At 38.6% G+C, this 27,788-nt stretch overlaps 1 protein-coding gene and 1 pseudogene across 9 annotated transcripts in view; one reads left to right on the top strand and one right to left on the bottom strand.

The window, feature by feature from the left end:
* Nucleotides 1–27,788, top strand: part of LOC145535236 (collectin-43-like) — a 174,080-nt gene that overhangs the window by 85,196 nt on the left and 61,096 nt on the right. The gene's annotated exons all lie outside the window — the stretch shown is intronic.
* On the bottom strand, nt 23,607–26,433 carry LOC145535282 (NADH dehydrogenase [ubiquinone] 1 alpha subcomplex assembly factor 4 pseudogene; annotated as a pseudogene). The gene has a single exon (XR_014075351.1). The product of XR_014075351.1 is annotated as an NADH dehydrogenase [ubiquinone] 1 alpha subcomplex assembly factor 4 pseudogene (transcript).

The raw sequence follows: 27,788 nt of genomic DNA, 5'->3' as shown, positions 1-27,788 counted from the left end.
TGGTGAGAATGGGCTCCTTGTCTTGTTCCTGATCTTAGAGGAAATGCTTTCAGCTTTTCACCATTGAATATGATATCAGTTGTTTGTTTATCATATATGATCTTTATTATGTTGAGGTATGTCCCCTCTATCCCTCTATGCCTGTTTTCTGAAGTTTATGATAAATTGATGATCAATTTTATCATAAGCTTTTTCTGAATCTATTGAGATGATCATATGGGTTTTTTCTTCAATGTGAAATAGCATATTAGCAATTGATTTTCATATATTGAAAAATCCTTGCATCCCTAGGATAAATCCTACTTGATCATGGTGTATGATTCTTTTAAAATATTGTTGGATTTGGTTTGCTAGTATTTTGTTGAAGCTTTTTGCATCTATGTTCATCAGTGATACTGACCTCTAATTTTCTATTTTGTGATATCTTTGTCTGGTTTTGATATCAGGGCAATGATAAGTTGCCCTCATAGAATAAGTTTAGAAGTGTTCTTTCCTCTGTAATTTTTTGGAACAGTTTCAGAAGGATAGATGTTAACTCTTCTCTAAATGTTTGGTAGGTAGGATTCACATGTGAAGTCATCTGGTCCTGGACTTTTAAAAAAATTTTAAATGTGTTTTTTAATTGAAGGATAATTGCTTACAGAACTTTGTTGCTTTCTGCCAAACATCAACATGAATCAGCTGTCGGTGTACATATGTCCCCTCCCTCTTCAACCTGCCTCCCATTTCCCTCCCCATCCCACCCCTTGGTCTTGCACTTTTGTTTGTTGGGAGTTGTAAAGCTACTGATTCAATTTCATCACTAGTAATTGGTCTGTTCATATTTTCTATTTCTTCCTGATTCATTCTTAAGAGATTGTACCTTTCTAAGAATTTGTCTTGTGAATTTGCACTTTTCGAAGAATGGGAAAGACTAGAGATCTTTTCAAGAAAATTAGAGATACCAAGGGAACATTTCATGCAAAGATGGGCTCAATAAAGGACAGAAATGATATGGATCTAACAGAAGCAGAAGATATTAAGAAGAGGTGGCAAGAATACACAGAAGAACTGTACAAAAAAGATCTTCATGACCCAGATAATCATGATGGTGTGATCACTCACCTAGAGCCAGACATCCTGGAATGTGAAGTCAAGTGGGCCTTAGAGAGCATCACTACGAACAAAGCTAGTGGAGGTGATGGAATTCCAGTTGAGCTATTTCAAATCCTGAAAGATGATGCTGTGAAAGTGCTGCACTCAATATACCAGCAAATATGGAAAACTCAGCAATGGCCACAGGACTGGAAAAGGTCAGTTTTCATTCCAATCCCAAAGAAAGGCAATGCCAAAGAATGCTCAAACTACCACACAATTGCACTCATCTCACACGCTAGTAAAATAATGCTTAAAATTCTCCAAACCAGGCTTCAGCAATACGTGAACCATGAACTTCCAGATGTTCAAACTGGTTTTAGAAAAGGCAGAGAAACCAGAGATCAAATTGCCAACATCCGCTGGATCATCGGAAAAGCAAGAGAGTACCAGAAAAACATCTATTTCTGCTTTATTGACTATGCCAAAGCCTTTGACTGTATGGATCACAATAAACTGTGGAAAATTCTGAAAGAGACGGGCATACCAAACCACCTCACCTGCCTCTTGAGAAACCTGTATGCAGGTCAGGAAGCAACAGTTAGAGCTGGACATGGAACAACAGACTGGTTCCAAATAGGAAAAGGAGTACATCAAGGCTGTATATTGTCACCATGCTTATTTAACTTATATGCAGAGTACATCATGAGAAACGCTGGGCTGGAGGAAGCACAAGCTGGAATCAAGATTGCTGGGAGAAATATCAATAACCTCAGATATGCAGATGATACCACCCTTCTGGCAGAAAGTGAAGAAGAACTAAAGAGCCTCTTGATGAAAGTGAAAGAGGAGAGTGAAAAAGTTGGCTTAAAGCTCAACATTCAGAAAACTAAGATCATGGCATCCGTTCCCATCACTTCATGGCAGATAGATGGGGAAACAGTGAAAACAGTGGCTGACTTTAGTTTTTTGGGCTCCAAAATCACTGCAGATGGTGACTGCAGCCATGAAATTAAAAGACGCTTACTCCTTGGAAGGAAAGTCATGACCAACCTAGATAGCATGTTAAAAAGCAGAGACATTGCTTTGCCAACAAAGGTCCATCTAGTCAAGGCTATGTTTTTTCCAGTAGTCATGTATGGATGTGAGAGTTGGACTATAAAGAAAGCTGAGTGCCGAAGAATTGATGCTTTTGAACTGTGGTGTTGGAGAAGACTCTTGAGAGTCCCTTGGACTGCAAGGAGATCCAACCAGTCCATCCTAAAGGAGATCAGTCCTGGGTGTTCATTGGAAGGTCTGATGTTGAAGCTGAAACTCCAATACTTTCGCCACCTGATGCGAAGAGCTGACTCATTTGAAAAGACCCTGATGATCGGAAAGATTGAGGGCAGGAGGAGAAGGGGATGACAGAGGATGAGATGGCTGGATGGCATCGCCGACTCGATGGACATGGGTTTGGGTGGACTCAGGGAATTGGTTATGGACAGGGAGGCCTGGCGTACTGCAGTTCATGGGGTTGCAAAGAGTTGGACACGACTGAGCGACTGAACTGAACTGAAGAATTTGTTTATTTCTTCTAGATTGTCCATCTTGTTGATACATTTATTTGTAGTAGTCTCTTGGCTTCCCTGGTGGATCAGTAGTAAAGAATCTGCCTGCAATGCAGGAGACATGGGTTCAATCCCTAGTTTGGGAGGATCACTTAGAGAAGGAAATGGTAACATACTCCAGTATTCTTGCCTGAGAAATCCCATGGACAGAGGAGCCTGGCGGGCTACAGTCCATGGGGGTTACAAGAGTCAGACACGACTTTGCAACTAAATAAGAACAGGCAGCTTATAGCAAAGTGTAGAAAGCTGGGCTGGAGTATGGAACAGAAAATCAACAAACACAGTAGCAGCAGGACGACCACCAAATAGTAGCTGCTGAAGCCAAAACAAACAAAAGCAATGTGAAGGTCACAACTGCAGTAGCCTTTGGATGAGAGGCCTGTGAGTCTGCTGTTGCAAAACTAGCTCCGCGGAGCCAGGGCAGCAGCCATATATTTCCCTGTAGCCAGTTTCACTGCAGCCCTGACTGAAAAACCAACAACATCAGTTAGTCTGCATACATCTAGAAGGTAGCACCCCTCACTGAGATTTCCCCAATTAAGGCATAAACTTCCAGTGGAGCTGTAGGCCCAGCTATTATACTCTATAAACGAGCCCCAGGAGGATGCTGGATCAGCTTTGCAACCAACAGCATCCCCTCTTCACTGAGAGCTGCTGCCTGGGACTCTAGAAGGTTGTGACCAAGTCACCTGTGGATGTAGAGCAAGGAGATGTCACCAGATCTGAGAGTACCCAGTTGAGCATCTACATGTCACCTTGTTAACCTGAGATTTTGAGGAAAGGCCTGATGTCTGTGAACCTCCAACTTTAAAATGGTTTTCATAATTTTGAGCTTCAGGATATAGAATCACATTCAGCGAAACATCAAGTTGCCTAATTAGTTTTATAGTATGATAATTATGAAAATAAGGGATAAAGTAGTAATTATTCTTGGGTACAAATACATGTATACACAACAAACGTTTTTTAAATGTAGACTGGGTTTATATTCACTGGTCAGTTGCATTTGGGCAAGAAGGAAAAGCAGAGGTATAAAAAATACCTTCTTTATTATTAAACAGCTTATATAAATGTGAGTAAACTTGCATCTGATTGGATTGCATATGTACAAAATTACCTCATCTGTCCATGATGACATTTTTCTTTTTTTTTGATTTTGGTCTAATTGGTATATTTTCTTTTAAAAAAACTTCATTGAACTATAGTTGTTTCACAATGTTGTATTAATTTCTGCTGTACAGCAAAAAGACTGTTACATATATGTGCATATATATATTCTTTTATAATATACATATTCCTTTTCATGTACTTTTCCTTTATGGTTTGTCACAGGATATTGAATGTAGTTCCCTGTGCTGTACAGTAGGACGTTGTTGTTTATCCATCCTATATATGCTAGTTTGCATCTGCCTATCCCAAATTCCCAATCCTTCCCTCTCCTTTGGCAACCACAAGTTGCTGGAGTCCTGCTCCAGCTGGTCCAGGGTTCCCTCAGCATGGACGGCGTTGGCGATGTGAATATGAGAAGACACAGCAAGTCTCAGTGTTTCCAAGTGTCTCCTGACTTTATTGTTTTCAAGACAGCTTTTATATTTTTAGTGGTACATAGAAACAAATGTAAAGTGTAGAATCATACCAAATCAGCTTAATGGGTCAGCAGTTTTGACCCTTATCGACTCGGCTTGCATATCTTAGTTACAAAAAGTTTCATTTTGTTTACATCATCTTCTGGCCTGGGGGCCTGCTAACATCTTGTGACTCTTTATTGATAATGGTTATCAGCCAGAACACTTTTGTATCAGGCACAGCAGGAAAGAATTCATCAACAGAAAGTTTCAAGGTAAAACCTGTTTTCGGTAATCTATCCTATGCCTTGAGCCTAACAGAAAAGAATGTGGTTCCATAAAGTCATAGAACAGCAAGCTGAAACAATGTAGCACAAAGGTCAGTTCTTAGCAAAAATCACCAGCTGAATTAACAATTGTCTTATTATTTGTATTAAGGCTAAGCTTTTATTTTTATAATTCTTAAACGATTACATTTTTATTATGTAGGCTAAATATGTTAAGAGCAAAAATATAGCAAGTAAATATAGGCTAAGGAACAGTTTCATAAAGCAGTATTTCTTATGTTTTCTAATAAGCCCTTTCCTGCAAAGGGCTCTGTGCCCATTGGGGCTCTCTATGCGGAGGCTCTTAATGCTGTTTATTGTTAAGGAGCAGTCATGCACATTAGCTCCAAAGGCACAGGTATTTTTATCAAGCAAACTAATATACTAGTAAGAGAAGCTTAAATTAAAATACTCTACATCCTAGATAATCTTATAGGGGGCTACCGTCCAGGGGCCGTATCGATCAAGGTTTCAGATTGATCTATTTAGGAAAAAAGGCCTTCTACCTAAGTCACAGAAAAAAAGAAGAGGTTTATTAGAAAGATAGATATCATCTTTAAGGTGAGCGCTGAGGCAGCCTCCTGAGAATCCCTGAGTTGCTCTGCTCGTCAGGTCTTCTCCTCATGACTCTGTCATGGGCGGGATCTCGTGAGCTAGCTCCTGGCAACAAGTCTGTCCTCTATGTATGTACGTTTGTTTATATTTCATAGATATGTTCATTTGTGCTGTGTTTTAGATTCCACATACAACTGATAGCATGTGGTTTTTGTCTGTCTCTCTTTGATTTACTTCACTTAGTGTGATAATCTCTAGGTCAATCTATGTTTCTGCAAATGGCAATATTTCATTCTTTTTTTACGGTTGAGTAGTATTCTATTGTATATATGTACCACATCATCTTTATCCATTGTCGAGGTGTGCTCAACAATCAGGGTTTCTGAAAGCGCCATACGGCGAGAGAATGAGAAACGAGATGCAAGAATTCAGAGAAAAGTGAGGAACTCCTTCACTGCTCTAAGGTGAAGGTGCGGAAACTGAATCCAAGCTAGCTTTATTATACTCTCAGCCATGAATGAAAAAATATGCGGGGAGTTAAACTATAATTCGTGTGGCCTTCAGGGCCAAAGAACAAAATGATCATTAACCATTGAGTAATTAAGAAATAGTAATCAATAACAAATCAGTAACTAAGACTAATATTCTTATCTATAGATTTTCTACCAGATACGTAAAACATGTGATTCTGAGACTCCAGTTGAGAAACAGTCTGGGGTCGGTTTTCCGAACCCAGGATCGTATCTTGTTTTCAATACTATGAACTGTTCCCTCTGGACTTGTTCCAAGAGTCTCATGCCTTATAGTATCCAGTTTATCAATAATTATAAATTTCTTTTGCGGCCCTTACCAGGGCCTGCTTTTCCTTCATTCTTCTTGTCTCCTACAATCCATTCATCTGTCAATGGGCATTTAGGTTGTTTTCATGTCTTGGCTGCTGTAAATAGTGCTGCTATGAATGTAGGGATTCATGTATCTTTTAAGAATTATGGTTTTATCTGTATATATGCCCAGGAGTGGGATTGCTGGATCATATGATAATTCTGTGTTTTGAGGCACTTCCATAGTCTTTTCCGTAGAGGTTGCACCAATTAACAGTCTAACCAACAGTGTGAGAGGGTTCCCTTTTCTTTACACCCTCTTCAACATTTGTTATTTGAAAACTTTTTAATGATGGCCATCATGACTGGTGTGAGGTGGTGTGATGGCATTTTTATTTCTGTACAATCCTTATTCTTTTTTCTGACTTTTCTGTGTTGACTGAGTATAGCAGTAATACAGCATCAGGATAGTGGCAACTGGTATCATTGTCTACACTTCCTGTTTCACATTCACTATAGTATGTTATATCACATATTATCAATTTCTGCCAAGGATTCTATGTATTTCTAATTTGTTCAGTTTATTTTCTCAAGTATAGATTTGACTTTTTTTTAAATTGAAATATAGTTTACATGATATATTTGTTTCAGGTATAAAACATAGTAACTAGGTATTTTTATAGAATGTACTTCATACGGTTATTATAAAATTGACCTTATTCCTTGTGCTGCACATTACATCCCTGTAATTTATTTTATATCTAGTAGTTTGTAACTCTTGGGTTATAAACTACTGTTTTGCCCCTGTACCCATCCCCTCCCCTCTGGTAACCACTAGTTTGTTCTCTGAATCTGTGAGTTTTTTTGTTTTATTAATTTGTTTACTTGTTTTATTTGTTATATATAAGTGAAAAATACTGTATTTGTCTTTGACTAAATAATTTCACTAAGCCTTATATCCTCCGGGTCCATCCATGTTGTTGCAAATGAGAAAATTTCATTCATTTTTATGGCTAACTGGTATTCCATTGTAAATATATACTACATCTTTATTCATCTGTTGATGGACACTTAGGTGACTTCCATATCTTGGCTATTGTAAATAATGCTACTGTGAACATTACAGCTCAGGTATCTTTTCAAATTAGTGTTTTTATTTTCTTCAGTTAAGTGCCCTGGAGTGGAATTGCTGGATCTTATGATAGTTTTATTCTTAATTTTTTGAGGAACTTCCATAGTGTTCTCCACAGAGGTTGCACCAGCTTACATTCTCCACATCCTTATCAATTCTTGCTATTTCTTGTCTTTTTTGTCAATAACTATTTTGACAGGTGTAAGATATTGTGGTTTTGGTTTGCATTTCCCTTATGATTAGTGATGTTGAACATCTTTTTTTTTAATTTATTTTTAATTGAAGGATAATTGCTTTACAGTATTCTGTTGGTTTCTGCCAAAAATCAACATGAATCAGCCATAGGTATAAATATGTCCTCTCTCACTTGAAACCTCCCTCTCACCCATCTGGGTTGTTACAGAGCCCAGTTTGAACATCTTTTCATGTGCCATCTGTATGTTTTCTTCAGAAAAAATGCCTATTCAGGCCTTCTGCCCATTTTAAAATCAAGTTGGTTCTGTTTTTTCTGATACTAAGTTGTGTGAATGCTTTATATATTTTAGATATTAACCCCTTACTGGGCATATTGTTTGCAAGTACCTTCTTCCATTCAGTAGGTTGTCTTTTTGTTTTGTTGGTTTACATGTCTTGGGTTGTTTGTTTTTTTGATATTGAGCTGCATGAGCTGCCTGTATATTTTGGAGATTAATCCTTTGTCAGTTGTGCCAAGCTTTTTTTTTTTTTTAACTTTTTATTTTGTATTGGGGTATAGCTGATTAACAGTGTTGTGAACTTCAAGCTTTTAAATATGCTTTCCTCCAGGAGTTTTACGGTTTCATGTCTTACATTTAGGTCTTTCATTTTGAGTTTATTTTTGTATATAAGGTGAGAATATCGTCATACATCTGGACATGTAGCTGTCCAGATTTCCCAGCATCACTTACTGAAGAGACTGTCACTTCCCCATTGTATAATATAGTCTTGCCTCCTTTGTGGTAGATTAATTGACGTAGGTGCCTGGGTTTATTTCTGAGCTCTGTGTTTTATTTTTTGATATATATTTATTTTATATTTTATTTTATTTTTATTTTATTTATTTATTTTATTTAATAATATTTTTTATTTTATTTATATTTATTTTTTGAATTACAATATTGTGCTAGTTTCATGTGTACAGCAAAGTGATTCAGTTATATATATATTCTAGATCCTTTTCCATTATAGGTTATTATAAGATATTGAATATCTTATAATTCATTATCTCCTTGTGCTCTCTGGGGCCTTTCTGATCTCCTTTTCCTTGATGTGAAATTCCTCTGAGGGGACCCCTTGTGGTGCCATTATGCTCTTGGGAAATGAATGAAACAAAGTAATATGATTCTTCAGTTCAGTTCAGTTCAGTCACTCAGTCGTGTCCGACTCTTTGCAACCCCATGAATCGCAGGACGCCAGGCCTCCCTGTCCATCACCAACTCCCGGAGTCTACCCAAACCTGTGTCCATCGAGGCAGTGATGCCATCCAGCCATCTCATCCTCTGTTGTCCCCTTCTCCTGCCTCCAACCCTTCCCAGCATTAGGGTCTTTTCCAATGAGTCAACTCTTCGCATGAGGTGGCCAAAGTATTGGAGTTTCAGCTTCAACATCAATCCTTCCAATGAACACCCCGGACTGATCTCCTTTAGGATGGACTGGTTGGATCTCCTTGCAGTCCAAGGGACTCTCAAGAGTCTTCTCCAACACCACAGTTCAAAAGCATCAATTCTTCAGCGCTTAGCTTTCTTCATAGTCCAACTCTCACATCCATACATGACTACTGGAAAAACCATAGCCTTGACTAGACGGACCTTTGTTGGCAAAGTAATGTCTCTGCTTTTTAATATGCTGTCTAGGTTGGTCCTAACTTTCCTTCCAAGGAGTAAGCATCTTTTAATTTCATGGCTGCAGTCACCATCTGCAGTGATTTTGGAGCCCAAAAAACTAAAGTCAGCCACTGTTTCCACTGTTTCCCCATCTATTTGCCATGAAGTGATGGGACCAGCCATGAAATTAAAAGATACTTACTCCTTGGAAGGAAGGTTATGGCCAACCTAGATAGCATATTTAAAAGCAGAGACATTACTTTGCCAACAAAAGTCCATCTAGTCAAGGCTATGGTTTTTCCAGTGGTCATGTATGGATGTGAGAGTTGGACGGTGAAGAAAGCTGAGCGCTGAAGAATTGATGCTTTTGAACTGTGGTGTTGGAGAAGACTCTTGAGAGTCCCTTGGACTGCAAGGAGATCCAATCAATCTATCCTAAAGGAGATCAATCCTGGGTGTTCATTGGAAGGTCTGATGTTGAAGCTGAAACTCCAATACTTTGGCCACCTCATGTGAAGGGTTGACTCATTGGAAAAGACCCTAATGCTGGGTAGGATTGGGGGCGGGAGGAGAAGGGGACGACAGAGGATGAGATGGTTGAATGGCATCACCGACTCGATGGACATGGGTTTGGGTGGACTCCGGGAGTTGGTGATGGACAGAGAGGCCTGGCATGCTGCAATTCATGGGGTTGCAAAGAGTCGGACACGACTGAGCGACTGAACTGAACTGAACTGATGGGACCAGATGCTATGATCTTAGTTTTCTGAATGTTGAGTTTCAGGCCAGCTTTTCACTCTCTTCTTTCACTTTCATGAAGAGGCTGCTAGTTCCTCTTCACTTTCTGCCATGATGGTGGTGTCATCTGCATTTCTGAGGTTATTGATATTTCTCCCAGCAATCGTGATTCCAGCTTTTGCTTCCTCCAGCCAGCGTTTCTCATGATGTACTCTGCATATAAGTTAAATAAGCATGGTGACAATATACAGCCTTGACGTACTCCTTTTCCTATTTGGAACCAGTCTGTTGTTCCATGTCCAGTTCTAACTGTTGCTTCCTGACCTGCATACAGGTTTCTCAAGAGGCAAGTCAGGTGGTTTGGTATGCCCATCTCTTTCAGAATTTTCCACAGTTTATTGTGATCCACACAGTCAAAGGCTTTGGCATAGTCAATAAAGTAGAAACAGACGCTTTTCTGGTACTTTCTTGCTTTTTCAATGATCCAGCTGATGTTGGCAATTTGGTCTCTGGTTCCTCTGCCTTTTCTAAAACCAGCTTGAACATCTAGAATTTAACGGTTCACGTATTGCTGAAGCCTGGCTTGGAGAATTTTAAGCATTACTTTACTAGCGTGTGAGATGAGTGAAATTGTGCAGTAATTTGAGCATTCTTTGGCATTGCCTTTCTTCAGGATTGGAAAGAAAACTGACCTTTTCAAGTCTTGTGGCCACTGCTGAGTTTTCCCAATTTGCTGGCATATTGAGTGCAGCACTTTCAGAGCACCATCTTTCAGGATTTGAAATAGCTCAACTGGAATTCCATCACCTCCACTAGCTTTGTTCGTAGTGATGCTTTCTAAGGCCCACTTGATTTCACATTCCAGAATGTCTGTCTCTAGGTGAGTGATCACACCATCATGATTATCTGGGTTGTGAAGATCTTTTTTGTACAGTTCTTCTGTGTATTCTTGCCACCTCTTCTTAATATCTTCTGCTTCTGTTAGGTCCATACCATTTCTGTCCTGTATCGAGCGTATCTTTGCATGAAATGTTCCCTTGGTATCTCTAATTTTCTTGAAGAGGTCTCTAGTCTTTCCCAATCTGTTGTTTTCCTCTATTTGTTTGCACTGATCGCTGAGGAAGGCTTTCTTATCTCTCCTTGCTGTTCTTTGGAACTCTGCATTCAAATGGGAATATCTTTCCTTTTCTCCTTTGCTTTTTGTTTCTCTTCTTTTCACAGCTATTTGTAAGGCCTCCTCAGACAGCCATTTGGCTTTTTTGCATTTCTTTTCCATGGAGAGGGTGTTGATCCCTGTCTTCTCTACAATGTCACAAACTTCTGTCCATAGTTCATCAGGCACTCTGTCTATCAGATCTAGTCCTTTAAATCTATTTCTCACTTGCACTGTATAATCATAAGGGATTTTATTTAGGTCATACCTGAATGGTCTACTGGTTTTCCCTACTTTCTTCAATTTAAGTCTGAATTTGGCAATAAGGAGTTCATGATCTGAGCCACAGTCAGCTCCTGGTCTTGTTTTTGCTGACAATATAGAGCTTCTCCATCTTTGGCTGCAAAGAATATAATCAGTCTGATTATAGTGCTAACCATCTGGTGATGTCCATGTGTAGAGTCTTCTCTTGTGTTGTTGGAAGAGGGTGTTTGCTATGACCAGTGTGTTCTCTTTGCAGAGCTCTATTAACTTATGCCCTGCTTCATTCTGTACTCCAAGGCCAAATTTGCCTGTTACTCCAGGTGTTTCCTGACTTCCTACGTTTGAATTCCTGTCTCCTATAATGAAAAGGACATCTTTTTTGTGTGTTAGTTCTAAAAGGTCTTGTAGGTCTTCATAAAACCGTTCAACGTCACCTTCTTCAGCGTTGCTGGTCGGGGCATAGACTTGGATTACTGTGATATTGAATGGTTTGCCTTGGAAACGAACAGAGTTCATTCTGTTGTTTTTGAGATTGCATCCAAGTACTGCATTTCGGACTCTTTTGTTGACCATGATGGCTACTCCATTTCTTCTAAGGGATTCCTGCCCATTGTAGTAGATATAATGGTCATCTGAGTTAAATTCACCCATTCCAGTCCATCTTAGTTTGGTGATTCCTAGAATGTCGATGTTCACTGTTGTCATCTCCTGTTTGACCACTTTCAATTTGCCCTGATTCGTGGACCTAACATTCCAGGTTCCTATGCAATATTGCTCTTTACAGCATCGAACCTTGCTTCTATCACCAGTCCCATTTGCAACTGGGTGCTGTTTTTGTTTTGGGTCCATCCCTTTCTTCTTTCTGGAGTTATTTCTCCACTGATCTCCAGTAACATATTGGGCACCTACCAACCTGGGGAGTTCATCTTCAGTTCTCAAGGCAAGAATACGGAAGTGGTTTGCCATTCCCTTCTCCAGTGGACCACATTCTGTCAGACCTCTCCACCATGACTCATGCATCTTGGGTGGCCCCACACGGCATTGCTTAGTTTCGTTGAGTTAGAGAAGGCTGTGGTATATGTAATCAGATTGGCTAGTTGTCTGTGATTGTGGTTTCAGTCTGTCTGCCCTCTGAGCCCTATTAGACCCCTTATAATATTAGTCATGTGTGTCTGTTAAGTCACTTCAGTCATGTCTGACTCTTTACGATCTCATGAACTGTAGCCCCCCAGGTTCCCCTTGTCCATGCGATTATGTAGGCAAGAATACTGGAGTGGGTTGCCATGCCCTCCTCCAGGGGATCTTCCTGTCCCAGGGATCGAACCTGTGTCTCTTATATTTCCTGTGTTGGCAGGCAGGTTCTTTCCTGTTGGCGCCACCTGGGAAGCCCCAATATTAATCATAGTTGTTTTAAAATTCCTGTTCCAATATTCTAATATCCCTGTCAAGTTTGGTTCTGATGCTTACTCTGTCTTTTCAGATTGTGTGTGTGTAGGGGGTTGTTTTTTGTTTTCCGATCTTTTGGCATCCCTTGTAATTTTTTTCTAGCTTTGAGATAAATTTACAGGGTTTTATGTTAATTATATGGTGTACAATGATGGCCTGATACATGTATATATTGGGAAATGATTACCAAAATATGGTGAGCTAAGACATCCATCACCTCTTATAATATTACCATTTTATTGTTGTGCTAACATTAGAGGTTTGCCCTCTTAGGAAATTTTAAGCATATAATACAGTATTGATAACTGTAGTCACCATGCTGTACATTAGATCCTCAGAAGTTGCTCATTTTATAACTAGAAGCTTGGTCCCTTTGACCAATGTGTCCTCATTGCCCCCACCCTCCAGTGCCTGGCAACCAGTAATCTATACTGTGTTTCTATTTGTTCAGCATTTTTCTCATTCCACATGTAAGTGAAGTCATATAGTATGTAACATTTTTCTTAATCGTTGGAAATGATGTACTAGGTAAAAGGATCTCCTATAGATAAACCTTTCCGTTCAGTTGCTCAGTTGTGTCCGACTCTTTGCGACCCCATGGACTGCAGCATGCCAGGTTTCCCTGTCCATCACCAACTCCCAGAGCTTACTCAAACTCATGTCTATTGAGTTGGTGATGCCATCCAACCATCTCATCCTCTGTCGTCCCCTTCTCCTCCTGCCTTCAGTTTTTCCCAGCATCAGGGTCTTCCAGTGAGTCAGCTCTTCGTATCAGGTGGCCAAAGTACTGGTGTTTCAGCTTCAGCATAAGGCCTTCCAATGAATATTCAGGACTGATTTCCTTTAGAATTGACTGGTTTGATCTCCTTTCAGTCCAAGGGACTCTCAAGACTGTTCTCTAACACCACGGTTCAAAAGCATCAATTCTTCAGGGCTCTGCTTTCTTTATGGTTCAACTCTCACATCCATACATGGCTACTGCAAAAACCATAGCTTTGATTAGATAAACCTTTGGTGATGTAATAAGGTATGGGGGGCTTCCCAGGTGGCTTAGTGGTAAAGAATCTGCCTGCCAGTGCAGGAGATGTGGTTTGACCCCTGGGTTGGGGAGATTGCTGGAAAAGGAAATGGCAACCCACACCAGTACTCTTGCCTGGGAAATCCCGTGGACCAGAGGAGCCTGGCAGGCTACAGTTCATGGGGTGGCAAGGAGTCGGACACGACTGAGTGACTAAAAAACAATAAGGTATGGAAGTAGAGGATGCATTTTGTCATCCTGTGATTAGGTCTCAATCTTCTAGTTATTAGCCTGTGCCTCTGGACTGTGAGTTTCGCAATTTCTCGGTTTCTTTTGTTCATCTTTTGGTAGAAGTGGATAGGTAGAGTGGGCTAGAGTTGGTATTTTCCTTCTCCCACATGGAAGGCTAGAGCTGGCGTTAGTTAGGGATTTGTCTCTCCCAGGTCACTTAGGTTCTGATAGTAACCCTGCAAGCTAGGATCTGGATCTGATTAACTATTTTCTTGTGACTGTAGGCCTTGTTAAGAATAAGAGAATACTCTGCTGTATTTCGAAATGGTTTCTTTTGCCATCCTCCTGGCAGAGGCACATGGAGATTTTTCTATGATATTTATTGTGGGAACTTGACTGCACTCCTGGGGGGTAAGTCTCACAATATTGTGTTGCTCATCAACAAAATACCAGCAAACCAAATTCAGCTACATATGAAAAGGATCATACAATGTGATCAATTGGAATTTGTCCTTGGGATGTAAGGATGAGTCAACATGCACTTATCAATAAAGGTGATATACTTCCTTAATAGAATAAATTTTAAAAAGTCAAATCATCTCAAAACATTTGACAAAAATTTGACAAATGTTGCATTTGACAAACATTATTTCATGATAAAGATGCAACAAATTAGGTGTAGAAGGAATGTACCTCAACATAATAAATGCTATATATGACAAACCCATAGCTTATATTATACCTAAGAGTGAAAGGCTGAAAACTTCCTCTAAGGTCAGAAACAAGATAAGAATGACCACTTTCTCACCAATCCTATTCAACATAGTACTGGAAATTTTTGCCAAAGAAATTATGTAAGTAAAAGTAATAAAAGGCATCTAACATGGGAGTAAAATTTTCTGTTTGCAGATGTTATGATCTTCTGTATAGGAAACCCTGAAGACTCAAAAACATGATCAATACATTCAAGGGTAGATCTCAAAAGTTATCTTCACAAGAGAAAAAAATATAACTATGTGTGGCACTGGATGTTAATTAGATTAATTGTGGTGATAATTTTGCAGTACATACACATATCAAATCATTGTGTTATACATCTACATGTTGTATGCATGTCAATTATATCTTAACTGAAAAAGATTCTGCAGATGTTCCAGTGATCAGAAACATTTCTCATCACTTACTAGAGAGAAAAGCCCACACTGTTACACGAGCAACGTTCTATCAACTTTTACAGAGAAAATGACTTATTTTCTAGGAGGAGGAAAAAACCCTTCAAATCTCAGTGAAATTGCAGGATACAAAATCATCACATTGAATGCATTTCTAGAACAAGGAATTATCTGAAAAAGAAATAAAACAATCTCATTATAATAGCATCAGAAAAAAGAATAAAATACTTCGGAATAAATTTAACCAAAGAGGGAAAAGACCTATACACTGAAAACAAAAATAGTGAAAAATTGAAGTTATAAATAAATGCAGAGATATTCCATGTTAATGAATTAGAAGCATTAATATTGCTAAAATGTTCATACTACCCAAAGCCATCTACAGAGTCAGTGAAATTCCTATCAAAATTCCAATGATGTAATTCTTAGAAATAGGGAAAAATCCTAAAATAAATGTAGAACCATAAAATACTCCAAATAGCCAAAGCAATCTTGCACAACAAAAATAAATCTGGAGGCACCACAAGTACCTAATTTCAACATATACTACAGGACTATAGTCATCAAAACAGTATGGTGGTAGTACTCAAAACTATATTCCCTCAAAATTTTGATGTAGTTCCATGTATTTTGGCATCTAGTATTACTGCTGAAAGTCTAGAAAATGTATTATCTAAGTGATTTTTTTTTAAATAAAAAATTTGAGGTTTGAAAATTCTAATCCAGTTCTGAGAATATAAAGAAATACTATGTTGTAAAAAAAAAAAAAAAAAGGAAATTAACATGTGATACAGTATTATAAAAGTATAAATTTGGCTCAAATTTTATGAAACAAATTATTTGTTTTCATACCTTATTCAACTCCCATTGTATTTAGTTGCATTGAGCAGCTTTAGCTGCATGCAACAAATTCTGTTAAAAACCTAATAAAGTTTTAATAATTAAGGAAAAGAGTAACTTAAATAAAAAAGGAGCAAATGACTTGAATAGACATTTCTTCAAAGAAGACAAGAAGTAACCAAGAGTACATGAAAAGATGTGCAACATTGCGAATCATCAAGGAAATTCAAATCAAAACCACAATGAGATATTATCTCACATATGTTAGGATGGCTATTATAAAAAACATACAGGAGATAATAAATCTTGATGAGGATGTGGAGAAAAGGGGACCTTTGTATGCAGAAGATGGGAATGTAGGTTGGTATGGTCATAATAGAAAACAGTATGGAGGTTCTACAGAAAAATTAAAAATTTGATCTAGCATTCCCATTTTTGTGTATCTATCCTAAGGGAAGAGAAATCACTATCTCAACGAGATGTCTGCTCCTCAATTTTCATTACAGTATTGTTAATAATAGCAAAGACATGGAAACAACCTAAGTGTCCATCAGTAAATAAGATATGATATTCCCTTTTGTGTATATATATGTATGTGTGTGTGTGTGTGTGTGTGTGTATAATTTATCTTTAAAATTTAAGGAAATCCTTTTGGAACAACATGGATGAAGCTGCAAGGCTGTATGCTTAAATCAGATAGAGGAAGACAAATACTGTGTGATACCATGTATATATGGAACCTAAAAAGAAAAAAATGTTAAATTTATGGAAATAGAAGAATGATAGTTGCCGGGGGCTCAGAGGATGGGAGAAATGAGATGCTGGTCAGAGGGTCACATTTTCAGTTATACATAAATAATTTCTGCTCTAATATACAACAGAATAACTATAGCTAATAATACTGCATTGTGTTTTTGAAACTTGCTAAGAGAAATCATAAGCGTCCTTAGAGTACACACTCACAAAAGTAACTGCAGTGATGGATGTATTAATTATTTTGTGATAATCATTTCACAGTATATACCTATGTGAAATTATCACTTATAAACGTATACAGTTTTGTCAATTATATCGTAATAAATATAAGTAAAACAATAGAAAAATTTTCTTTTTAAAGATTTGATTGAAGTATAGTTGATTTACAGTGCTGTTTCTAATTTCCACCATACAGCAGTGACTCAGTTGTACATATATATGCTTTTTCATTATGGTTTATCACAAGATATTGAATGTAATTCTCTGTGCTATATAGTAGGACCTAGAAGAAAATTTTTCTCCTTTTTAAAGTTGAATAATATTCCATTGAATGTTTATGCAACATTTCATTTATCCATTCATCCTTCAGTGGAAATGAGGGTTGCTCTGATCTGTTGGTTATTATGAATATTGCTGCTATAGTCATAGGTGTACAAATATTATTTCAAGTCCCTATTTTTAATCCTTTTGATATACTCAGAAATGGACTTGCTGGATTGTATTTTAATTCTATATTTAATTTTTGATGAACTGTCACAGCATTTTCCAGAGTAGTTCCAATGTGTTCTCTTCCCACCAACCATGCTTAAGTTTCCAATTTCTTCATATCCGCATCAACACTTGTCATTTTTTTTTCCCACATTCGTTGTCTGAATGCATGGCAAGCGATACCTCATTGTGGTTTTGATTTGCATTTCTGTAATTGGAGAAGGCAATGGCACCCCACTCTAGTACTCTTGCCTGGAAAATCCCATGGACGGAGGAGCCTGGTAGGCTACAGTCCATGGGGTCACTACGAGTCGGACACGACTGAGCGACTTCACTTTCACTTTTCCCTTTCATGCACTGGAGAAGGAAATGGCCACCCACTCCAGTGTTCTTGCCTGGAGAGTCCTAGGGACGGCGGAGCCTGGTGAGCTGCCGTCCGTGGGGTCGCACAGAGTCGGACACGACTGAAGCGACTTAGCAGCAGCAGCAGCAGCAGCAATGATGAGTAAGTGATGTTGATCACTTTTTCATATTCTTTGTGCCATTTGTACATATTTAGAGAAAGTTCTATTAAAGTTCTTTGCCCACTTAAAAATAAGGTTGGTTTTTTGGGTTGAGTTGTAGCTGTTTTTATTTTCCTTATCACACTTCCTCAGCATGCTACCCTTGGAGAGAACAGCCCAGTTTCTTCCTTCTATCCAGAGGGATTAGAGTAGATCTCATTTTCAATGATATAAAACATCTGTGGGAAGTCCAAGGGGCTGGTCTAAGTTTCACCTGGTTAATACTCAGAGCCTATCAGAGTTGTAGTTCTTTATATGTGCTGGATGTTAGTACTTTGTCATTTATTTGATTTTGTAATACTTCTCCTATTCCATGTATTGCCTTTGTACTCTGTTGGTAGTGTCCTTAATGCAAAAAAGTTTTTGATTTTAATGAAATCCAATGTATTGATTTTTTTCTTTTGTTTCCTGTGCTTTTGGCTTTATATCCGTAAATCATTGCCAATTCAGTGTCCTGAATGTTTCACCCTATATTTTCATCTAGTAATTTATGCTTTTAACTCTTAAATTTAAATCTGTGATCCATTTTGAGTGAATGTTTATACGTGGTATACGTTAGGGACCCAACTTCATTCTTTTGCCCTTAGATACACTGTTTTTTCAAAACCATTTCATAAGAAGTCTTTTGTTTTGTGCCAGTTGCAGCCTATCAGTAAGCAGTGTTGTGTTTAGACCTGTCCTTGTGATTGTTATTACAATTGCAAGATGCTTTTTTTAGCAATATCCATTAGGAAACTTAGGGAAAAAAAGAAAAGCTTGTTATCAACAGGACCTGGAGATTAACATAATGCCCAAACAGCAAGGTGTAGGTGGGGGCAGTGGGGTGCACAGAGAGAGTATGCATGCACAAGCCTAGGCCTGGGGTTCTGCTTTTATTGGGGCCCAGGGTGAGGGCCCAGGGTTTTGTAGGCTCATTATTTCTTGTTGAATTCAAAGGATGGAAAGAGATATTAAAAAACAAACCCAGCGACTCAAATGGTCACTTATGGAAGTCAACCAAGGTCTCTAGAAGAAGCCAGAGGGAAGAGGGGTCTTGTTCTTTATCTAGTCACAAGGCCACCAGTGTGTTTATTAGAAAAAACTCTCTCTGAAGTGTAAAGTGGATGCCTCAGCAATCTAAGTGTAGACACCAAAATACTATGAAATTTCCTAACATTTTGAATGTGTTTTTTCTTTGATTGCATATTGGTTTGTTTACTGGAGATCTTTGTTTCTGAGAGCTTTTATAAAGTTATTGAAGCAAGACTCTAGTTGGTTTTCTTTTTAACATTGCTGTGAGAGAACAGAAACCAGAGATTCCTAGCCTATCATCTTGCTGAATTTATCTCTAAATAATAAGAAGATTCTCAGTTCAGTTCAGTCGCTCAGTCATGTCCAACTCTTTGTGACCCCATGGACTGCAGCACGCTGGGCTTCCCTGTCCATTACTGAACTCCTGAAGCTTACTCAAACTCATGTCCATTGAGTTGGTGATGCCATTTAACCATCTCATCCTCTGTTGTCCCCTTCTCCTCCTGCCTTCAGTCTTTCCCAGCATCAAGGTCTCTTCTAATGAGTCAGTTCTTTGCATCAGATGGCCAGATTATTCGAGTTTCAGCTTCAGCATCAGTCCTTCCAGTCAATATTCAGGACTGATTTCCTTTAGGATGGACTGGTTAGATCTCCTTGCTGTCCAAGGGACTCTCAGGAGTCTTCTCCAACACCACAGTTCAAAAGCATCAATTCTTTGATGCTCAGCCTTCTTTATGGTCCAACTCTCACATCCATACATGACTACTGGAAAAACCATAGCTTTGACTAGCTGGACCTTTGTTGGTAAAGTAATAGCTCTGTTTTTTAATATGCTGTCTAGGTTGGTCATAGCTTTTCTTCCAAGGATCAAGCGTCTTTTAATTTCACTGTTGCAATCACCATCTGCAGTGACTTTGGAGCCCCCGAAAATAAAGTCTGTCACTGTTTCCATTGTTTCCCCATCTATTTGCCATGAAGTGATGGGACCAGATGCCATGATCTTAGTTTTCTGAATGTTGAGTTTTAAGCCAACTTCTTCACTCTCCTCTTTCACTTTCATCAAGAGACTCTTTAGTTCTTCTTTGCTTTCTGCCATAAGAGTGGTGTCATCTGCATATCTGAGGTTATTGATATTTCACCCGGCAATCTTGATTCCGGCTTGTGCTTCATCCAGCCTGGCATTTTGCGTGATGTACTCTGCATATCAGTTAAATAAGCATGGTGACAATATACAGCCTTGACGTACTCGTTTCCTGATTTGGAACCAGTCTGTTGTTCCATCTCCAGTTCTAACTGTCGTTTCTTGACCTGCATACAGATTTGTCAGGATTCAGGTCAGGTGGTCTGGTATTCCCATCTCTTTCAGAATTTTCCACAGTTTGTTGTGATCCACACAGTCAAAGGTTTTGGCATAGTCAATGAAGCAGAAGTAGATGTTTTTCTGGAACTCTCTTGCTTTTTTATTTACAATTAAAATTTGCCACACAGTGTTCTTTCTCACCATTACTATTTATATTTGTGATTTGCTTGCCTTGCTTCCACAAATATAAATTTATTCATTTACTTTTTCCTGTAATATATAGTTATTTCAGAATTATAATCTTTTAGAATTGTATTTTTTCTTAGAATAGCTAACAGCTTGTCAATTTTGTTGATCTTTAAACAAAACAACTTTAGTTTTGATGTTTTCTTCATATTTTTATGCTCTATTTCACTTATTTCTGATGTAATCTTAATTATTTTCTTCTGCAACTTTTGGCTTTGTGTTTTTTCTTTTTTCTAGTTTCTTGAGATGTAATCTTAGGTTGCTTATTTATTTTTTTCCTTTTTAATACGGGTGTTTATTATAAACTTCTCTTTTAACTATGCTGTATCCAATCAATTTTGGTATGTGTTGTTTTCATTTTCTTTGTATAAAGTGTTTTCTATCTCTTGGTTTCTTCTTTGATGCATTGGTTCTTCAAAATGTCTTGCTTGATTGGTAAACATTAGGGAAATGTAAATGTAAACCACAGTGAGGTATTAGCACCTGTCAGAATGTGCATGCTAAGTTGCTTCAGTTGTGTCCGACTCTGTGCAACCCTATGGACTGTAGCCCACCAGGCTTCTCTGTCCATGGGATTTTCCAGGCAAGAATACTGGAGTGGGTTGCCATTCCTTCTCCAGGGGATCTTCCCGACCCAAGGATTGAACCCACATCTCTTACATCTCCCATTTGCAGGTGGGTCCTTTACCACTAGCACCACCTGGAAGCCCACCTGTCAGAATGGCTATTATGAAAAAGAACACAAGTGACAAATACTGGTGATGATGTGGAGAAAAGGGAACTCATGTACATGGTTGGTGGGAATGTCAATTGGTGCAGCCACTGTGAAAAACATTATAGAGGTTTCTAAAAAAAAAACTAAAAATTGAATTAACATATCCATCAATTCCACTTCTGGAACATATCCAGAAGAAACATAAACACTAATTTGAAAAGATAAATGCACCCCAGTGTTTGTAGCAGCATTATTTCAAATAGCCAGGATATGGAAGCAACCTAAGTGTTTATGAACGAATAAATATAGGAGATACAGCATATATATGCAATGGAATACTGTTCAGTCATAAAAGAGAGTGAAATTTAGTCATTTGCAGCAACATGAATGGACTTGGATGCTATTATGCTAAGTGAAATGAATCAGGCAGAGAAAGGTAAACTCTGCATGATATCGCTTATATATGGAATCTAGAAAATACAACAAACTAGTGAATATAATGAAAAACAGACTCACGGACATATAGAACAAGTTAGTTGTTACCAATAGGGAGAGGGAAGGAAGGAGAGGTACAAACCATTATGAATAAAATAAACTACAAGGATACATTGTACAACATGGGATATAGCCAATATTTTATAATAACTATAAATGGAGCATAACCTTTAAAAATTGTGAATCACTCACTATATTGTATACCTGTAACTTATAGAACATAGTATATCAGCTATGTCATTTAGCCTCCCTTTTGTGGATTTTCTACTTTCTTTTTCACTTTTGAATTCTAGTTTCATTCCATTTTGGTCTGAAAAGATATTAATGCTTGGTATGATTTCAGTCTTCTTAAATTGTGTTTGTTTTGTAACCTAACATGTAATCTATCCTGGGGAATGTTCCCTGTATATTTAAGACGAGGACAATTTTTCTGCTGTTGGGTGATGTTGTATTTATTTGGTATATAGTGTTCAAATCCCATTTCCTTAATGATCTTGTTTGATTTCTCTATCCACTGTTGAAAATACTACACTGACTTCTGTAAGCATTATGTTTTGCTATAAATTTCTCCCTTTGTTGTTGTTGTTCAGTTACTCAGTCATGTCTGACTCTTTGCAGTCTCATGGACTGCAACATGCCAAACTTCCCTGTCCTTCACTAACTTCATTAACTTTGCTCCTGGAGTTTGCTCAAACTCATGAACATTGCGGAGAAGGCACTGGCGACCCACTCCAGTGCTCTTGCCTGGAAAATCCCATGGACAGAGGAGCCTGGTTAGGCTGCATTCCATGGGGTCGCTAAGAGCTCCAGCACATAATTAGAAAGCATCAATTGTTTGGTGCTCAGCCTTCTTTATGGTTCAACTCTCACATACGTACATGACTACTGGCAAAGCCATAGTTTTGACTCTGCGGACCTTTGTCAGCAAAATGATGTCTCTGCTTTTTAATACAGTATCTAGGTTTGTCATAGTTTTCCTTCTAGGGAGCAAGTGTCTTTAAATTTCATGGCTGCAGTCACCATCTGCAATGATTTTAGAGCCCAGGAAAATAAAATCTGTCACTGCTTCCACTTTTCCCCTTTCTATTTGCCATGAAGTGATGGGACCAGATGATATAATCTTTGTTTTTTTAAAATGTTGAGTTTCAAGCAGCTTTTTCACTCTATTTCATCCTTATCAACAGTCTCCTTAGTTCTTTTTCACTTCCTTCCATTATAGTGGTTATCATCTGCATATCTGATGTTGGTATTTCTCCTGGCAGTCTTGATTTCAGCTTTGTCATTCATCCAGGGCAGCATTTTGCATGACAGACTCTGCATAAAAGTTAAATAAGCAGTGTGGCAATATATAGCCTTGTGTACTCCTTTCCCAATTTGGAAGCAGTCAGTTGTTCCATGTCTGGTTCATTGAGTTATACAAGCCCCTTTGCCATGACAAGGCTGTGATCCATGAAGGGAATAGGCCAGACTCTTTCTAAACCAAGCTGATTTTGAAACTTTAATTGTTCACAGTGTTATTGAGGTAGCAAGTTTGAGATCTAGAATTTATGTTTATTTCTTTTGGCACAATCCTACCAATATTTCAAGTCCCACAAATTTCACAAGCATTCTAGCTGTTGCTTCTTGTCCTGCATACAAGTTTCTCAGGAGGCAGGTCAGATGGTCTGGTAGTCCCCATCTCTTTAAGAATTTTCCTCAGTTTGTTGTGATCCATATAGTCAAAGGCTTTAGCATAATCAATGAAGCAGAAGTAGATGTTTTTTTCTGGAATTCTCTTTCTTTCTCTGTTATCCATTGAATGCTGGCAATTTGGTCTCTGGTTCCTCGGCCTCTTCAAAACCCAGCTTGTACATCTGGAAGTTCTCGGTTCAGAACTGAAGCCTAGCTTGCAGATTTTGAGAATTACCTTGCTAGCATGTGAAATGAGCACAATTGTCCATGGGATTCTCCAAGCAAGACTAATGAAATGAGTTGCCATTTCCTACTCTAGTGCACCACATTTTGCCAGAACTATGACCCATCTGTCTTTTTTTTTTTTGTAATTTATATAATTTAATATGCTACAAATGAGGAAAATAAACAGGGAAAGGGGATGCAAACAGGGAAAGTCCTGTAAAGATTCTCTTCATTTTGATTGTATTGCTTTCTTGCCTCCAGGGGGTAAGATTTTGACTTCAAAAGAAACAAAATATTTGAGAAGGGAATTTACATCTTGTGTTCTAGATGGTGTTCTTCAGCTATGTTCTCAGCAGTCCATGTGTCTGGATAAAGTTTATGATTATTGAGAAGTGTCAATGCCTCTAACAATGGAAATTTTGCCTTTGGGAATGTTCTGAACATTCATCATGTCAAACTGATGTTCTTTCAGCAACCTGAACTCCTTAGGCTTCTGATGTGTGCTGGTATCCTATACCTGCAAAGAAGACATGGGATCTTGGGAATCAACATACAGATTTTTTAGTCATGACAGCAGTTTGTCATCTTTTCTGTCAATTTCTCCCTTAATTTCTGGATGGCTGCTCATCTGCTCTCGCAGGAAGTTCATGGTGGAGGGGTGCCTGGGAGTGGGGGAGGGCTTCATTCTGCTGATTTCCTGTTCTGCTCGGTTCACTAGGTTGAAATTCCTGATGGCGTGAGCCATGCAGCCCCCGTTTCTTCACAACATGATGCCCTAAGTTACAGCACACGTGGCTGAACACTGGTGCAGACGACCTCTGGGACATACCAGAGCACGCGCACGTCTGGGGTCGACCTGTGCGGGAGCATGAAAACGCGACCCATCTGTCTTGAGTAGCCCTGCACTGCTTGGCTTATAGTTTCATTGAGTTACGCAAGTTCCTTTGCTATGACAAGGCTGTGATCCATGAAGGGAATAGGTTAGATTCTTTCTAACCAAGTTGATTTTGAAACTTTAGTTATTCACAGTGCTCTTCATGTAACAAGGTTGAGATCTAGAAGTGTCACCTTCATTCCTTTTGGCACAATTCTACCAATACTTCAAGTTCTACAAGTTTCACAAACATTCCTTATTTACGAAAATTCACAGAATCTGTTATCACGTTATGGCATTACAGTTATTTCCTCATATTGTTTCATTTTCTTACATAAGGTTAAGTTTCTCTAAAACATTGTAGGTTCCTTGAGAAAAGGGATTTTGTTTTCTACTTCTGTGCCTGGTGTTGACCAAGTCACGGAGGATTATAAACTTCTGTCCAATTAAACTGAATCCTCTTTGCCCTAAATCTGTTACTTATCATTCCACTGACAAACAGCTTGTTACTAGATGAGACACTCTGCCCTTACTACAAATGGTTGATAGTTCTTCTTTTTTTTTTTTTCAGAATTTTGAATTTATCAACTGACTTCTTTCTGACTGCAAGGTTTCTGCTTAGAAATCCGCTAATAACCTTGTGGGGCCTCTTTTGGAGGTGATGAATCATTTTCTCTTGCTTCTTTCAAAATTGTTGATGCCATTCAACCATCTCATCCTCTGTCGTCCCCTTCTCCTCTTGCTTTCAATCTTTCCCAGCATCAGAGTCTTTTCCAATGAGTCAGTTCTTTGCATCAGGTGGCCAAAGTATTAGAGCTTCAGCTTCAGCATCAGTCTTTCCAACGAATATTCAGGATTGATTTCCTTTAGAATTGACTGGTTTGATCTCCAGTCAAGGAGATCTCTTGGGACTCTAAAGAGTGTTCTCCAACACCCCAGTTCAAAAGCATCAATTCTTCGGTGCTCAGCTTTTATTATAGTCCAACTCTCACATCCATACATGGCTACTGGAAAAACCATAGTTTTGACTAGATGGACCTTTTTTGGCAAAGTAATGTCTTTGCTTTTTTGTCATAGCTTTTGTTCCGAGGAGCAAGTCTTTTAATTTCATGGCTGCAGTCCCCATCCACAGTGATTTTGGAGCCCAAGAAAATAAAGTCTGTCACTGCTTCTTCTTTCGCCCCTTCTATTTGCCATGAAGTGATGGGACAAGATGCCATGATGTTAGTTTTTTGAATGTTGAGTTTTAAGCCAGCTATACTTCCATCTAAAAATTCAACTTCCTCTTGCTTCATCTGATTGTCTGAAAGTCCTAAATATTTAATAAAGGGCTAAAATAGGAAAGTATTTAAGAATTAAGTGGACAAGTCCTTTGCTTGCTTTGCTTGTCGCTAAGTCCTTTGCTTCCAGGAGTTGCCCATGTGGTCACCAAGATCACTGGAAACCAGGTGGCTTTCTCCATTATGTACTTGACCAGCACTTCAAGCAATGAGTTTCCATCAGCCTTTTTGCTCTGCCTTTTTTTTTTTATAATCCAAATAAACATTTTTATTTTCCAGGCTTTGTGAGAGCTTAAGTTATAGCCATGATTTCAGGATAAAGGGCTGTGGGGCTGTTTTCAAGTGATAATTTGATCAGCCGTAAAAGTGGCTGGATTTTTGGAATGAAAGATGGAGTTCAAGTCCTATCAGTGGCTTCTCTCCTGAGAGGCTTCAAGTTGCACTTTAGGGTACAGAGAAGAGTAGTTGGGGTATCAAATTGGAGTATCAGATATTTCATACTTAATTTTGTGAAGATATATGTTTAATCTCAATAGACCAAATTTTATACTTAAGAAACTTTTTTTTCTTTTCATTAATGTCTTTTTTTTTCCTATTGTTATTTTATTGCATGTAATTTTATGGACTATCTATCAGTTGTTGGTATGGCTAACTAGATTGTTAACTTTTATCCTTTCTGATACATGTATGTAGAACTACCTATGTCCAAATTAGCTTGGTATTCAGTATCTATGAAGTAAAAATAGAGAGTTTATTGGGCTTTGAGGCTTTTAACTGGGTAGTAATAAAAGACATGTGCTTGCACCAAAGATTTTTTTGTCCATATCTTTTTTGTCCTTTCAACATCTTTCATCTTCTCTAGATTGGATTCACACCCAGAAGAATCATAATAAAGAAAGATTGCTTTGAAGCTAATAGGTTGCCTCATTTGAACAGAATCCCTAACCTGGCATAACTATCAGAGAACAAGTGGTCAGAATTCCATATTGAAATAGTTTGAATGGAATGATCACTGCTGCTGCTACTGTTGCTGCAGTCGCTTCAGTCGTGTCCCATTCTGTGCGACCCCATAGATGGCAGCCCACCAGGCTCCCCTGTCCCTGGGATTCTCCAGGCAAGAACACTGGAGTGGGTTGCCATTTCCTTCTCCAATGCATGAAAGTGAAAAGTGAAAGTGAAGTCGCTCAGTTGTGTCCGACTCTTTGCGACCCCATGGACTGCAGCCTACCAGGCTCCTCCGTCCATGGGATTTTCCAGGCAAGAGTACTGGAGTGGGTTGCCATTGCCTTCTCCAGGAATGATCACTACAGAAGTGAAAAGAACTGTGTTTCTCCAGGTTTTAAAGAGATAGCTGGAAAGAGCAGTTATAGCAGGAGAAGTTGTATTCAGATTGCTAGTGAATATCTGAAAGCAAGTTTCTAGAGGAAAGTCCTGAGATCAGGGTTTTGTATCAAATGGTGTCATATTCAGTAAGCATTTGGCTACTTGTTGTTCAGTCATTAAGTCATGTCTGACTTTGTGACCTCATGGACTGTAGCATACCAGGGTCTCCATGTCCTTCACTATCTTGTGGAATTTGCTCAGATTCATTGAGTCAGTAATTCTATCTAGTTATCTCATACTTTGCTGCCCCATTCTCCTGAGGCCTTCAGTCTTTCCCAGGATCCAGGTGTTTTCCAATGAGTCGGCTCTTCACATCAGGTGACCAAAGTATTGGAGCTTTGGCATCAGTCCTTCCAATGAATATTCAGAGTTGATTTTCTTTAGGATTGACTGGTTTGATCTCCTTGCAGTCCAAGGGACTCTCAAGAGTATTCTCCAGCACCCCAGTTTGAAAGCATCAATTCTTTGATGCTCAGCCTTCTTTATGGTCCAGTTCTCATATATGCATATGACTACTAGAAAAAACTATAGCTTTGATTACATGGACCTTTGTTGGGAAAGTGATGTCTTTGCTTTTTAATACAATGTTTAGGTTTGTCATCACTTTCTTTCCAAGGAGCAAGTGTCTTTTTAATTACATGGTTGCAGTCACCATCCACAATGATTTTGAGTCCAAGAAAATAAAATCTGTAACTGTTTCTATTTTTCCCCTTTCTGTTTGCCATGAGGTGATGGGACCAGATGTCATGATCTTAGTTTTTTGAAAGTTGAGTTT

This window comes from Giraffa tippelskirchi, chromosome 2 (assembly GCF_054371585.1).
Source record: "Giraffa tippelskirchi isolate mGirTip1 chromosome 2, T2T-mGirTip1v1.2.pri, whole genome shotgun sequence".
Lineage (NCBI taxonomy): Eukaryota > Metazoa > Chordata > Mammalia > Artiodactyla > Giraffidae > Giraffa > Giraffa tippelskirchi.
The sequence above is the reverse complement of the archived record's forward strand: the minus strand, read 5'-3'. Positions and strand labels throughout refer to the sequence as shown.